Source organism: Gossypium hirsutum, chromosome A12 (assembly GCF_007990345.1).
Source record: "Gossypium hirsutum isolate 1008001.06 chromosome A12, Gossypium_hirsutum_v2.1, whole genome shotgun sequence".
NCBI classification, from domain to species: domain Eukaryota; kingdom Viridiplantae; phylum Streptophyta; class Magnoliopsida; order Malvales; family Malvaceae; genus Gossypium; species Gossypium hirsutum.
This window is the reverse complement of record NC_053435.1, coordinates 97700586-97714759: the sequence shown is the minus strand read 5'-3', so window position 1 is coordinate 97714759 and position 14174 is coordinate 97700586. Positions and strand designations below refer to the sequence as shown.

At 40.4% G+C, this 14174-nt stretch overlaps 1 pseudogene; it reads right to left on the bottom strand.

The window, feature by feature from the left end:
* Positions 1-802: 802 nt before the first annotated feature.
* On the bottom strand, positions 803-7514 carry LOC121211452 (uncharacterized; annotated as a pseudogene).
* Positions 7515-14174: the final 6660 nt, after the last annotated feature.

Here is a 14174-nt window from a genome sequence, read left to right as displayed (position 1 = left end):
AGTGCGACTCTCATTCAAGATTTCTTGCTTTACTGGATTACCTGTATATGCCATGCATGATGTCATCATGATATGCACATGTTTGTCTTAAATGTCTTTATGCCTACATGATTATGCAGTGTTCCTTAAGCATGTTGGTCGTATGTCATTTTCGCCATGATTGTTGAGGATCTGCGTTCATTGCTTTGATTCTCGACCTTCTCTACAGGCCTCATACCTGTCTTCGAGCTTTACGAGTAATCGACGTTTCTCAGATATCACCCTTTTGCCTTTGGTTAAACTTTGTTCTTGCTTTGAAGATCTTGCACTTATCAAATTCTTATCCCGGTAATGCTTGACATTTCTTTTGTTTAGATTATGTCATTTCACTATTTATAATTAAATAAACACATAATGAGATGCATGAAAATGGTCAGGTAAGGACAAAAAGGATATCTCATATTCCTTTATTTCAAATGCGGCAAACAAAGAAAGTTAACCAATGAGAGTAAAAATGTCAAAAAGAAAGAAAAGGCCGTATTCAACGGATACAAATGCTCTAGATATTCAACACATGAACTCTTCCACGTTCCTCAATCAATAATCTTTTCGAGCATGGCTTCTTGCGTAGAAAATTTTGAGCTTTCAGAAGTGCTTCAAATACTGTAGTCTCACTACTTGACCTATCGTTCGACCGCCAGGTTTGTTTCATTAGGACGCCCTCTCGGGTTTTCATCCTAATCTTTTTGTACTAATCAAGACGCCCTTTTCGGGTTTTCGCCCTGATCCCCTTTTTTTTAGATGCCATTTTTGGGTTTTCATCTTAAGCATAATATTTCTTCACCGCATCTGAATTCACCGGATTCGGTAACTCCTTCCCGTCCATCTCGGTAAGGATTAAAGCTCCTCCCGAGAATGCCTTTTTTACAACGTATGGTCCTTCCCAATTTGGTGCCCATTTTCCTCGCAGGTCTTTTTGTATTGGGAGAATCTTTCTCAGAACGAGTTCTCCTTCATGGAACTCTCTTGGTCGTACCTTCTTGTCATGGGCTGCGATCATTCTCTTTTGGTACATTTGCCCATGACAAATTGCCCATAGACGTTTTTCTTCAATGAGGTTCAACTGATCATATCGAGCTCGAACCCATTCTGCTTCTTCTAACTTTGATTCCATCAATACTCGCAGAGAGGGGATTTCAACCTCGATAGGTAGCACAGCTTCCATTCCATAGACTAGAGAGAAAGGAGTTGCTCCCGTAGATGTTCGTACAGATGTACGATATGCAAACAAAGCAAATGGAAGTTTCTCGTGCCAATCTTTATATGTCTCAGTCATTTTCCCAATGATCCTCTTAATGTTCTTGTTAGCTGCTTCAACAGCCCCGTTCATCTTTGGGCGATAGGGCGAGGAATTATGATGCTTTATTTGGAACTGCTCGCACACTTCTTTCATCAGCTTATTGTTTAGATTCGTGGCATTATCTGAGATGATTCTTTCAGGCAAACCATATCGGCAAATGATTTCTTTTTTCAAAAACTTGCACACTGCAGTCTTCGTCACATTGGCAAACGAAGTGGCTTCAATCCATTTTGTGAAGTAATCGATAACCACAAAAATGAATCGATGTCCATTTGAAGCTTTTGGAGAAATTGGCCCTATGACATCTATGCCCCACATAGAAAAAGGCCACGGAGAAGTCATGACATGAAGGGGTGAAGGGGCTACATCAATTTTATCGCCGTAGATTTGACATTTGTGGCATTTTCTGGCAAAATTGATGCAGTCACTTTCCATTGTCAGCCAATAATAAACGAGTCTCATGATCTTTCTGGCCATATTGAAACCATTGGCATGCGTTCCGCAAATTCCCTCATGGACCTCTTCAAGTATTTTTCTGGCTTCAATATCATCCACACATCTCAAAAGCATCTGATCCTTTCCTCTTTTATACAGGATATCCCCATCAAGAACAAATCCCGCTGCCATTCTTCTAATTGTTCTTTTATCGTTCTCATTCGCTTGTTCGGGATACCTTTGATTCTTGATATATTCTAAGATATCATGGAACCAAGGCCGTCCGTCTACTTCTTTCTCAATGCTACAACAGTGTGCAGGGACCTCGTATATGCTCATTTTGAGGGGCATTATTTCTGCTTCTCTACTTGCTTTGAACATTGAAGCCAAAGTGGCTAGGGCATCAGCCAGTTGGTTCTCTTCTCGTGGGAAATAATGAAAAGTTATTTCTTTAAATTCCTTGATCAATCCAGCCACTAAATCGCTGTACTTAATCAATTTTGAGTCCCTCACTTCCCATTCTCCACGGATTTGGTAAATCACTAGGGCTGAGTCCCCGTACACCTCTAAGATCTCGATGTTTCGTTCGATAGCTGCACGAAGCCCCATGATACAGGCCTCATATTCTGCGATATTATTGGTACAGAAGAAGTTCAGTCTTGCAGTGAACGGATACTGATTCCCATCTGGTGATACCAGGATTGCTCCAATTCCATGCCCTAAAGCATTTGACGCACCATCAAAGCACATCTTCCATGACTTCTCTTTTGATGACTCGGATTCTATTTTTGTGATGCACATTAAGTCTTCGTCTGGGAAATTGAATCTTAAAGGCTCATATTCCTCTATCGTTCGAGTTGCTAAGAAGTCAGCTATTGCGCTCCCTTTTATCGACTTCTGACTTACATAGGCAATGTCATATTCCGAAAGGAGGATCTGCCATCGTGCCATTCTTCCTGATAGTGCCGGCGATTCCATCATGTATTTTATTGGGTCCAGCTTTGAAATTAGCCATGTCGTGTGATACAACATATATTGTCTGAGTCTCCGAGCTACCCAAACCAGAGCGCAACAATATTTCTCAATGGACGAATATTTTGCCTCATATTCAGTGAACTTTTTGCTGAGGTAGTAAATCGCCTTTTCTTTTCTCCCTGACTCATCATGTTGCCCCAGTACGCAACCCATTGAGTTTTCAAACACGGTCAGGTACAAAATTAAGGGTTTTCCAAGGGTCGGTGGTACTAGCACAGGAGGATTAGACAGATACCGTTTTATCTTATCGAAGGCCACTTGGCACTCCTCATTCCATTCTCCCGGGTTATGTTTTCGAAGGAGTCAAAAAATTGGGTCGCATTGGTTGGTAAGTTGAGCAATGAATCGAGCAATGTAATTCAACCTCCCTAAAAATCCCTTGACTTCCTTTTGTGTGCGCGGGGGAGGTAATTCTTGGATGGCTTTTATTTTATCTAGATCAACTTCGATACCTCTTTCACTAACAATGAAGCCTAGCAATTTTCCCGAGGTAGCCCCGAATGTACATTTGGCTGGATTAAGCTTTAGCTGAAACTTTCTCAGCCTTTCGAACAACTTCTTCAGGTTCATCACATGTTCTTCTTCTCCTCGAGATTTAGCAATCATATCATCGACGTAGACCTCTATTTCCTTATGCATCATGTCATGGAATAATGTCACCATAGCCCTCTGATATGTTGCCCCAGCATTCTTTAACCCGAATGGCATCACCTTGTAGCAGAACGTTCCCCACATTGTTATGAAGGTAGTTTCTCCATATCCTCAGGGGCCATCTTGATCTGATTATACCCCGAGAATCCATCCATGAAAGAAAACGATGAATGTTTTGCTGTGTTGTCCACCAACGTGTCAATATGTGGCAAGGGAAAATTATCTTTTGGGCTTGCTCGATTCAGGTCACGGTAATCTACGCACATTCGTACTTTTCCATCTTTCTTTGGTACCGGGACTATGTTAGCCACCCATTCTGGATATTTGGAGGCTTGTAGGAAGCCAGCGTCAAATTGCTTCTTGACTTCCTCTTTTATTTTCAACAGCATTTCGGGCCTCATCCGTCTTAATTTTTGCTGGATGGGCTTGCATTCTAGCTTTAATGGGAGCTTATGGACCACTAAATCTTCATCTAGCCCTGGCATGTCCTGGTATGACCACGCGAAAACATCTTTGTATTCGCGGAGTAAAGTGATCAAACTATGCCTGGTACTTTCTGAAATAGAAGTCCCAATCTTCACTTCTTGTTTCCTCTCTTCAGTGCCCAAATTTATTGTTTCCACAGATTCTTCATGAGGCAGAACCTGTTTATCCTCTTGTTCCACCATTCTTAACAATTCAGGAGACGAGACATAATCTTCAGCATTTTCTTCGGCTTCAAATTCTCCTAAGCAAACAGCCTTCTCAAAATCAATTTCAAGATTCGTAACGGGCTTATTCATGTCGTCAATATCTGAGCACCTGAAAGTTGAATGGAAAAGGAAGCTATAGGGGGACATCCAAGTATTGGAAACAACAAACAAATGTTATGTCATGGCAAGGAGGCAAATGTAAGGATAGGCTATGAAATGAGAAAATGATTATGAAATTAGTGATAATGCGAAAAATCGTGACAAAATGCATCTTCATTGATATTCATTTAAATGATAAAGAGCGAATGCAAACTCTTACAAAAGAATTCTATTATATCTAAGGACACAATAGAAGGTTGATGTTTAGCATTACTCTGAAGGCTTATAAACTACAAGAAGCTCCTCAGCAATCCAATTGTTCAACATGAAACCAGGAGGGCAAGGGCGTATCCTCGAGACATCTTTACTTGCATCAGCTTCTTTGTCAATGACATTTATACTGACATTCTGAAAATCCCTTTCAATTAATCCCAGCATGTTTCGTGGATCATCTTGTCCAGGGTACATCATTCCCGCAGATATAAATGTTTTTGACAAAGGAGGGTACTCTATTGGTTCCCATTCTGGTTCTCGGTCTAACTGGTTCTCGGCCTAAAGTTCTTGCAATTCTTCTCTCTTGATCCTTCTTCCACTGTCTTCTTCTTTGGTGCATGTCAGGCTGGAACCCCAAACCGTATCGGGCCTTGTGGTGCACTGGCTTTAAAGCCCTCACTATTCATTGCAGATGTCTCCCTAAACCTCTTCTCGCACGAGCTCCCCTTCCTACGGTCAACTTGACACCCATTCTGGTATTTCTCGACAGTTTTGGCATCGGAATTCTATTTCCCTCAGCGACGAAAGTGGCATTGATGAATTCAAGGGATCGAAAGGAACATTCCACTGCGTCCTTGCTTACTTCCAGGTATGGCGCATCAGCAGAGATAGATGCGACGATGTTTCTTCGCCCTCGACTGTGACCAAACAGCCATCCATGATGAATTTCACCTTTTGATGGAGGGATGATGGGATTGCTCCAGCAGAATGAATCCAAGGTCTTCCCAAAAGGCAATTATAAGAGGGTGTAATGTCCATGACTTGGAATTCGACCTCATAGATGTAGGGGCCCACTTTCAAAGGGATTTTGATCTTTCCCATGACTTCGCGCTTCGTCCCGTCGAATGCCCTTACCATGGAATGACAGGGCTTTAAGTAGGACAAATCCATCGGTATTCTGGAAAGTGTAGCCAATGGCATAACATTTATCGCTGACCCATTATCGATGAGTACGTTCGGTATTATGTAGCCCTTGCAGCGGGTCGTGATATGCAGCGCTTTCACCGAGCCTCTACCATTTGGTGGTATCTCATCATCACTAAAAGAGATGAAGTTGTCCGCATTCAGATTGTTTACCCACCTATCAAGCTTTCCGACAGATGTGTTGTTGGCCACGTAAGCTTGATTTAACACCTTCAATATAGCGTTCCGGTGTGGCTCTGAATTTAATAGTAGAGATAGAACTGAGATTCGTACTGGCTGCTTGCTCAATTGTTCCACCACACTATATTCGCTGTGCTTAATAAATTTCAAGAATTCTTGAGCTTCTTCCTCATTCACAGGCTTTTTAGTTTCTTGCACGGGTGGAATTTCTTGCTCGACTTCGACCTCGTACATCACTGCTTTCCCTTTTTGCTTCGAGTCGCTACTTTTCTTTACCGGTTCAACTTCTTTAGAATAGCATCGTCCACTTCGAGTAAAATGACCTACCTCCCCAACATCTTCAGTTATGGCTTTGGACTTTTCAACTTCCGGTGTAACGATATTAACATCATATTTCCACGGTACTGTTTTGTTGTCCTTATACGGGAAAGGAGATGGTACTTCAATTACCATCTGTGGTTTCAATGGCTCTCTCATCGCGTCGTAATAAATTACCAACGGTCGATCAGCACTATAAGGGGGCCCTGATGATTGGCTATCAGAGACGCATACTTCTCTTTCGTTGGCATCTTCACTCTTGTTAAGGACCTTGATCTCCTTATTATCCATCCGGTCTTGAAGTAACCTTTTAAAGTCCTCCATGACTGAATGTCGTGCCCAACAATCCCATGAAAATTGCAAAAACTTTGACCTTCTTCTCCAAAAACTCTATCAGAGTGATAGAGCAATCCTTTCTTAACCAATATCTCCCAGATTTTCTGCAGAGGCGTCCTTATTTCTGCCACACATCTTCTGGCCTTCCATTCATCCTCTTTCCCCACTGTGCTCACATTCCCTTCGGTATGGTTAGGAAACGGGTTCCCCGTGGCGTTACTAGCACTATCGAATCGTAGGATACCCGCGTCAATGAGTCCTTGAACTCTCCTTTTGAAAGCGAGACAGTTCTCAGTAGAGTGCCCTTGGTTCCCTGCGTGGTATGCACAACTAGCGTTTGGATCGTACCACTTTGGGTATGGAGGTTTAAGGGGTGCCATGTAATGGGGAGAAATTAGCTATTTTTCTAAAAGTTTTGGGTACAATTCCCCATACGACACAGGGATGCAGGTAAATAGCGGTCTCTCGGGATTATGCCTTGATTGGCTTTGGGCGGGTACCGTGTTTTGTGGGAAAGTAGTGACGGGTCTTTGGTTGTTCGTGGCGTATACGGGGCAGGACGGATGTGGTGCTTGGTAGTAAGGGGTTTGAGGGGGATAATAGGAATTCGGGGGTGGATAATTTCGAGGTCGGGGTTGGTTAGGATACGAATTGGGAATGTAACGACTCCCAGTTCCCACCATGTGGGCTTCTGGCTCTTTCTTCCTTAAGGGTGTTGTTTTTCTTGAGCCTTCTGATCCTTCCATTCTACCGCTCTTGACGGCATTCTCTATGAGTTCACCGGATATTACAATATTCGCGAAATCTTTCGTGGCACTTCCCACTAGTTTGTCATAAAACGGTGCCTTTAAAGTATTGATAAAGAGAACGGTTATCTCCGTTTTTGTTAGTGGGGGTTCCACTTGAGCTGAGACGTCTCTCCATCTCTGCGCATACTGTCTAAAAGTCTCTGATGGCTTTTTTTCCATCATTTGCAAGGTCATACGGTCTGGCACCATATCCGATACATGCTTGTACTGTTCGCAAAATGCTGACGCCAAGTCCTTCCAGGATCGAATCTTTTCTCTACTAAGTTGATTGTACCACCAAAGAGCTGACCCTGTTAGACTATCTTGAAAGCAATGTATGAGTAGTTTATCCTCGTTCACATAACCGGTCATTTTTTGACAGAACATAATGAGATGTGCTTTTGGGCACCTTGTTCCATCATACTTCTCAAAATCAGGCACTTTGAACTTCGGGGGAAAAATTAGATCAGGTACCAAACTGAGTTCCTTGGAACCTAGTGCAGAGAAGACTTCAGTGCCTTCTATTACTTTGAGTCTTTCCTCTAGACTCCTATATTTTGCGTCATGGTTATCCAATTTCAACTTGGCTACCTCTGCTGGGTCATCCAGATCTGGAACTAGTGGATTAGCAGAACTAGCCCCTGGGTTCGACGCTAACATTCCTTGCCCCAAATTAGTGGGTGGAGCAGGTGGCATGGGTCGATGCTCCAAGCCAGTGGGTTCCTCTTGAGTATACCCTCTTTGTATTGTATATGCGGGCGGTGGAGTGAATCCCGGGGGATAGAGTGGATCCTGATCATGGTGAATTCTTGACCGAGGTTCCATAACATCGGGGTTCTGCATGAGCCATTTTCCTTTGACCAAAGTTGTCATCATCTCCATCATTTTAGCCATCTGATCTCTTTGCTCGAGTGATTCCTCTCGAGATATCACCATTAGGTCTCTCGTCTCTTTTTGCGATTTGGCCAGTTGCTCTTGTAATTCCTTTTGAGCTTTTTCCATCCTTTCAATTCTCTCATTGAATTCATTCCCCATTACTCTAGCTTGTCGGCGCGTTTTATACGGATGACGTGGTTCCAGTCTTGAAGTCTGGCAACTGCGAATTGTACGTTTTAACCTCAGCGAACGAGTATGGGATATGCAATGAATGAATTGATGCATGAATGAATGCATGAATGTCAAATGAGTGTCAGTTATGAATGAAATGCAAGAAATTGGTGTTGATTTCAAGATAGCCCCATATTTAGGCATTTCATTTATCAACATAGTCTATTACACAAAGTTCTCATTTTTCCAACAGTTACACAAATTTCCTAGCCACATTGCCTTGTTTCTTCACTTGCTCTAAAAACTCTGATATGCTCGATCTTTGGCTTGGGGGAATTGGCAACTGAGAACTTCGGTTTCATCAGATAATTGAACAACTTGCATAGCCGCTTTACGAATTTCATTGATCAAGAAGTCAAGTTGCATTTCTTTTTCTTTGAGGGTTCCTTCATACGCGTGAATGTCCTTATCGTACTGCTCACTCTTTTCTTCTAGAGCCTTCAAGAGGTTATCTAGTTGTTGTTGACGAGATTGCAGCATATTTTCTAGATCTCGTGTTTTCCTTTTTAATTCTTGATGTTCAGACTGACTATTCGCCAATTTTGCAGCCACTATTTCATACTCGGCATTCTTCCTTCTTAACTCTATCACAGCGCGCGCAGCCTTTTCCTCCTCTTTCTTTGCTTTTCCCTTCCAAAACTCCATTCCTCCCTTGATATTGCTAATTTCATCCTTCCATTCTACTGTCGACTTGCCCAACCCGCTATTCTTTATAGTGTTTCTTAATTTCTTGTTTTCCAAATGAAGGTCCTTTAAGTCGTTTCTCACAATCTCGGCTTCTCTTTGTACTTTTTCAGTCCTGGACCTTTCAACCTAAACTTCAATCTTCAGTTGATAGTTTTCTTCTTGAAGGGCACTAAGGTCCCGAGACATCTTGGCCTTTTCTCGTTCGAATTCTTGTCTTGCCATTTCTAGCTCAGATGGCGTTTCCTCCGAGAAAGGATTCTGGATGGTGTAGTTTGTTGATGAGATTTGCTGACTATTTACCCGTTGCTTCCTCCATATGTCGTAATCTTGGGTAAGGGTATCAGCATACAAAGCTAATTCCATGAAATGAATTTCCTTCCAATACTTTGCAGTGTCTCAGACTCTCTTCATATATCCTTCACCCGCGAAAGTGAACTCGAACTGTGCTAATCCTCCAGTTGCGGGGAGGAATTGTCGCGAAGAAAACTGCCTTTGGACTAATAGCGGGGCATATCCAACTCCTCCCCATAACCCGAGTAAAGGTACCCAATCTTGGCTTCCACATTTGTATAGCAGAACTGAAGGACGGATCCAGGGTGCTCTCCATGTTATATTCTCGGCACGAAGATTCTGAAAAACTGATACCCAATGTTGCTCGGTGACTTCCTTCGGCCATTCTTTCTTGAGGTAAGCTTCTAGCGGGGAGAATTGTAGAAAACATATGGAACGGAGTGCGCTCTACCTTCCAGAAGTGACTCAAAATCCAAACATTGAGCAACTGCGCGCATTCAATAAATCGTCCCTCCCCTTTTCTTCGACAACTACTCAGGGACCTGAAGGTCTCGGCTAGGATGGTCGGGACAGGGTTGATTCCTTGTTTTAACCTTTTGAAGAAATCAACTACTGCAACTTCGAGATGTCCGAGAACTTTTGGGAAAATGACCAAACCGTAAATGGTCAAAGCGAATAGATTTACCCTTTTCAGCATGTTGGGATGGTTCAGAGCCAAATCTCGTAGGGAAGACCATGGAATGCAAATGGTTTCATTCTTCTTCTTTATCTGTTTTTCGGCCCATGCATCAGTCATGTCTGTCAGTCTCACTAACTTTTTCTTGAAGGTCATCAGCTTAGGCTCCTTCACATATATTTTGCCGAATTGTACATTGTCGATGCGGAGTAAAGCAGCATACTCTTCTATGGTTGGAGTCATGTCTTCTTGATTGAAGGTGAAACACTGATAAGCTGGGTCCCAGAGCTGAACCATGGCTTGAATCAACTGTTCATCTACACGGATGGTGATCAGGTGAGCTATATCCCCATACCTCTCAGTGAAAATGTCTCTAGTGTCAGAATCCCACTGATTCCAAATTCGAACCAAATCCTCAAGGTTATTTTGGCGAACATTTACAGTTATATGTTCGGGCAAATTGGCAATACACCCTTCCACTAGACTATCCCCCTTTTCTTTCTGAATTTTTAGAGACCAGTCCCGAACCACGGCACTCTTCTCGATTATTTGTGTAATTGACTCCTCCATCAGAAACCCGTTTTTTGGCAACCAACTTTTAATCAACACCTTCCTAATATGATGCCTATGATGCATGATGAAAATAAAAGTAAAAACAAACAAACTTGGTTAGTAAACACAACAAATATAATTTGAAAAACAAATTAAACTACCCAATCCAATTACTTTGCATAAACAGTGTAAATGAAAGGCAAAAGGCATTTTCCCCGTGTACTTATTTTGGTGACTATAAGCGGACAGAGGTTCGGCATGGCTCTAGTTAGGTGGCTCGTATGGTTCACTATATGCGGTTTTGGTTCTAGATAGGTACTCGAATTGCCCGTACTATCATCTGCTGAGATTAACACGGAGCCTCGGTCATAGCCCATCACAGGCTTACGAGATCAATTCGAGGGATTACATTTACTTATGCCTATGCGGAGGGACAAGTTAACTCACGAAAGCATAAGTCATATGTAACCCGAAAGTATTCACTAGCCTGTGCGGAGGAACGAGTTAACTCACGAAGGCGTAGCGTTTACTTTCTCTTAACAGGGACGGAGCCCGGGTATAAAGCTCATGTTATGCAACAAAAAATGCACGTGCACGGTGTGTGGAGAGAAACTTGTAAACCTTTACGTTTTATTTAAAGAAACTAAACCAAAATTAAAACCATAAAAATTAAAAACTGAAAAACAACCAAATAAGCAAGTTAGAAGAAATATTTACAGCACGATATAAATGCATGAATTTTGAAAACGAGATTTTTCGGATCATAACCAAATATTTACTTTGAACAAGGAAATTTGAAAATTTTGACAAAATGTGTTTAATTCCAGACACGACTCTCAACAATTTATCCCCAGTGGAGTCGCCAGCTGTAGCGACGTAAAAATTTTGGTTTGGGGTCGCTAATTGTGGCAATCTAGTGAAAAAGTTTAAAAACTGAAGTTTGATTTTAAAATAAAGAGGGAGTCGCCACCGATCCTTTTCCTAGGTGTGATCGGACACCTATTAGATTCATTGTTTTTAAAACAAAAGGAGGGCTGGATTTAGGTCTACGTTAAAAGCCAGAGGAAAATTAGGGTTCGAGAGTCGGTTACGCGCGAGGAAGGTATTAGCACCCTCGCGACGCCCAAAAATTGGTATCTCATAAACACATGTTGTCTTAATTTTCAAAAATGCGAACTCAATGTAAAGTTTAGTTATGATCCGAAAAAAACGAGAAATTTTAGTTTATTCCGGTTTTTGAGAAGGGCATGCCTTTTTAACACGAGTCAATTGACGTTCACCCAACATAGCGATGAACTCGATGACTTAATGTTAAATCGGTATATTGCCTTGATTATTGAAATTGATTTAAATCATGAATAAGAATATTTTTGAAATAATGCAAAGTAAAATAATATGAAATAAAAATCAATAAATGAAAGAGCTAGGAATATATTGAAACAAATAATCGAGGTGACAATAATATTAGAAAAGATGAAGGTATAATGTAATAATGGAATTGAACACGAAATGAAAATAATGAATGTATACACATAATAATAATATTAAGAATGCGTGCGTACGATGACATATGTATATATAGCAATATTAAAAATTCATACAACACGCATAGAACATGTACAGTATATGCATACCTTAGAAATGATAAGAATAATAATAAAACTATTTTGTACACTACACAAATACATACACACACATATATATATAAACAATAGTATATACAATAAAATATTAGAAATATGTGTACAATAGTGTAAAAGAAAAATATAACTAATAATATTAAAATATATACAATGATAATATATATATAAAAGATATATGTATATATAATTATATATTATAATATTAAAATATAATAATACAACATAAAAAAACATGACACAAATAAAGTATAGTATTAAGAACACATATATATAATACATGAAGAATATACATAATACTAAAATATTTAGGTAATATATGCGTATATTGAAAACTAGTAATAATATTACCGAGGTATATACAAATATATCAAGTATATATACGTATTATAAATATATAAATATATAACAAAGCATAAACTAATAAAAATAATAAGAATAATAATAATGATAACATTGGAATATAAAAGAAACAAACATAACATTAATAAAATATTAAAATAAAGTGAAATAAAAATATTAAATATGAAAATATATATAGGTATACACGTACATAATAAAAATATATACTAATACATAATAATAATAATGGTAATACTAATAATACTAATAATATAAAAATAACAAGGATATTTAATAAAGATATAAAAATCAACAAAAAAGGACTAAAATTGAATTAAAAACAAAGTTGTGGGGCCAATTTGAAATGAAAACAAAGAAAAGGGACTTAATTGTACGCGCGTGAAACGTTGGGGGACCGAAACAACAATTATTCCTTTCCATTAAAACGCAGCACATTGGCGGGGACTAAATCGAAAAGCGCGAGAAATTATAGGGCCAAATTGAAAACCTTAAAAAACTTAATTGTGAAGCATCAGAAAAGCGGAAGGACTGCGCGCATAAATATCCCATTCAAACGAAAACACGCGGATCCTCTAGCGGGTCGGGTCGGATGGGTCGGGCATGGCCAAAACGACGTCGTTTTGGGGCTTAAGTGTAGCCCCCAAAATGACGTCGTTTTGGAGGGCTATATAAGGCCTTAAATAACCCAAAAAATCATTTGGGGAGAGGAACGAAAAAAAAGAAGAGAGAGGGAAGAGAGAAGGGAGAGAGAAGAGAGGGGAATCCGGCCAGGGGCCTGTCACCGGACGGCCACCAGAGGCTCGCCGGCGCCGGCCACCGCACGCGGTGGCCGAAAAAGGTAAAAAATATATTTTTTTATTTTCTTCCTATTTTTTTATGCTTAATAGTTTTTATGTTTTGATATTTTTTAGTATTTTTATGTAAAAAACAAAGTCAAAACAGTAAAGAAAAAAAGAAAAAAAAAGTCACCTTAGGTTTTAGATTTGATTCTCCGATTTGGTGTTAGAGCCCCTGATTGTATATGTATTTTCGAATGGTTCTTGTATTTAATCTGTTAATATTGAAAGAAAATCTTTGTTTTCATAGCAAAAAAAATCCCCCTTTACAAATGTTTATTTCTCAGCTTTATAGCCGACTACAAAACTAGGAAAATATTGTTTATCTTTTGTCCCATTCTGTTTGGTCTGCTTCTGTCTTTGCAGGGTATGGAGGAGCTAGTGGTGGAGGAGGAGCATGCGGCGGCAGATGGTGTCAGACGCGTGGGGGTATGGGGCTGCTATAGTGGAGCAGTGTATGGGGCTAAGTACATGTGGGGAAGGTTGCGGCTGAGTAGGCTAAGGTTTCTGAAACCCTAAGTCTGGAGTTTGGGCTTCTGGGCTTGGGTCAAGTGTTGGGTTTTGGGTAGTTGGGCTAAGGTTTGGGCTTGTTTTGTTTAATGGGCTTATTGGGTTAGGGGTTTTTGGATTAGGGTAGGTTAGTTATTGGGTTTTGGGGGTGGCCCAAAATTGGCCTGTACAGTATGTAAACTCTAGAATAGTAAATTTTATTAAAATACCCCTAAGTATGAGAATTATTGTTTTACCCCTAAGTGCAAAATGACCGTTATACCCCTAGGGTTAATTTTGACTGAAATGCATGATATTCTGATTATGTTTGATATATGCCATGACATGTATATCTGTTGCATGGGGTCTGGGTTATGTTATGGAGGAAGAACCCGTTCTGGTGGCTGTGCCACATATTCTGATATAAGCAGCTTTGGTGCGGATTATAGTTAGTGCTGCAACC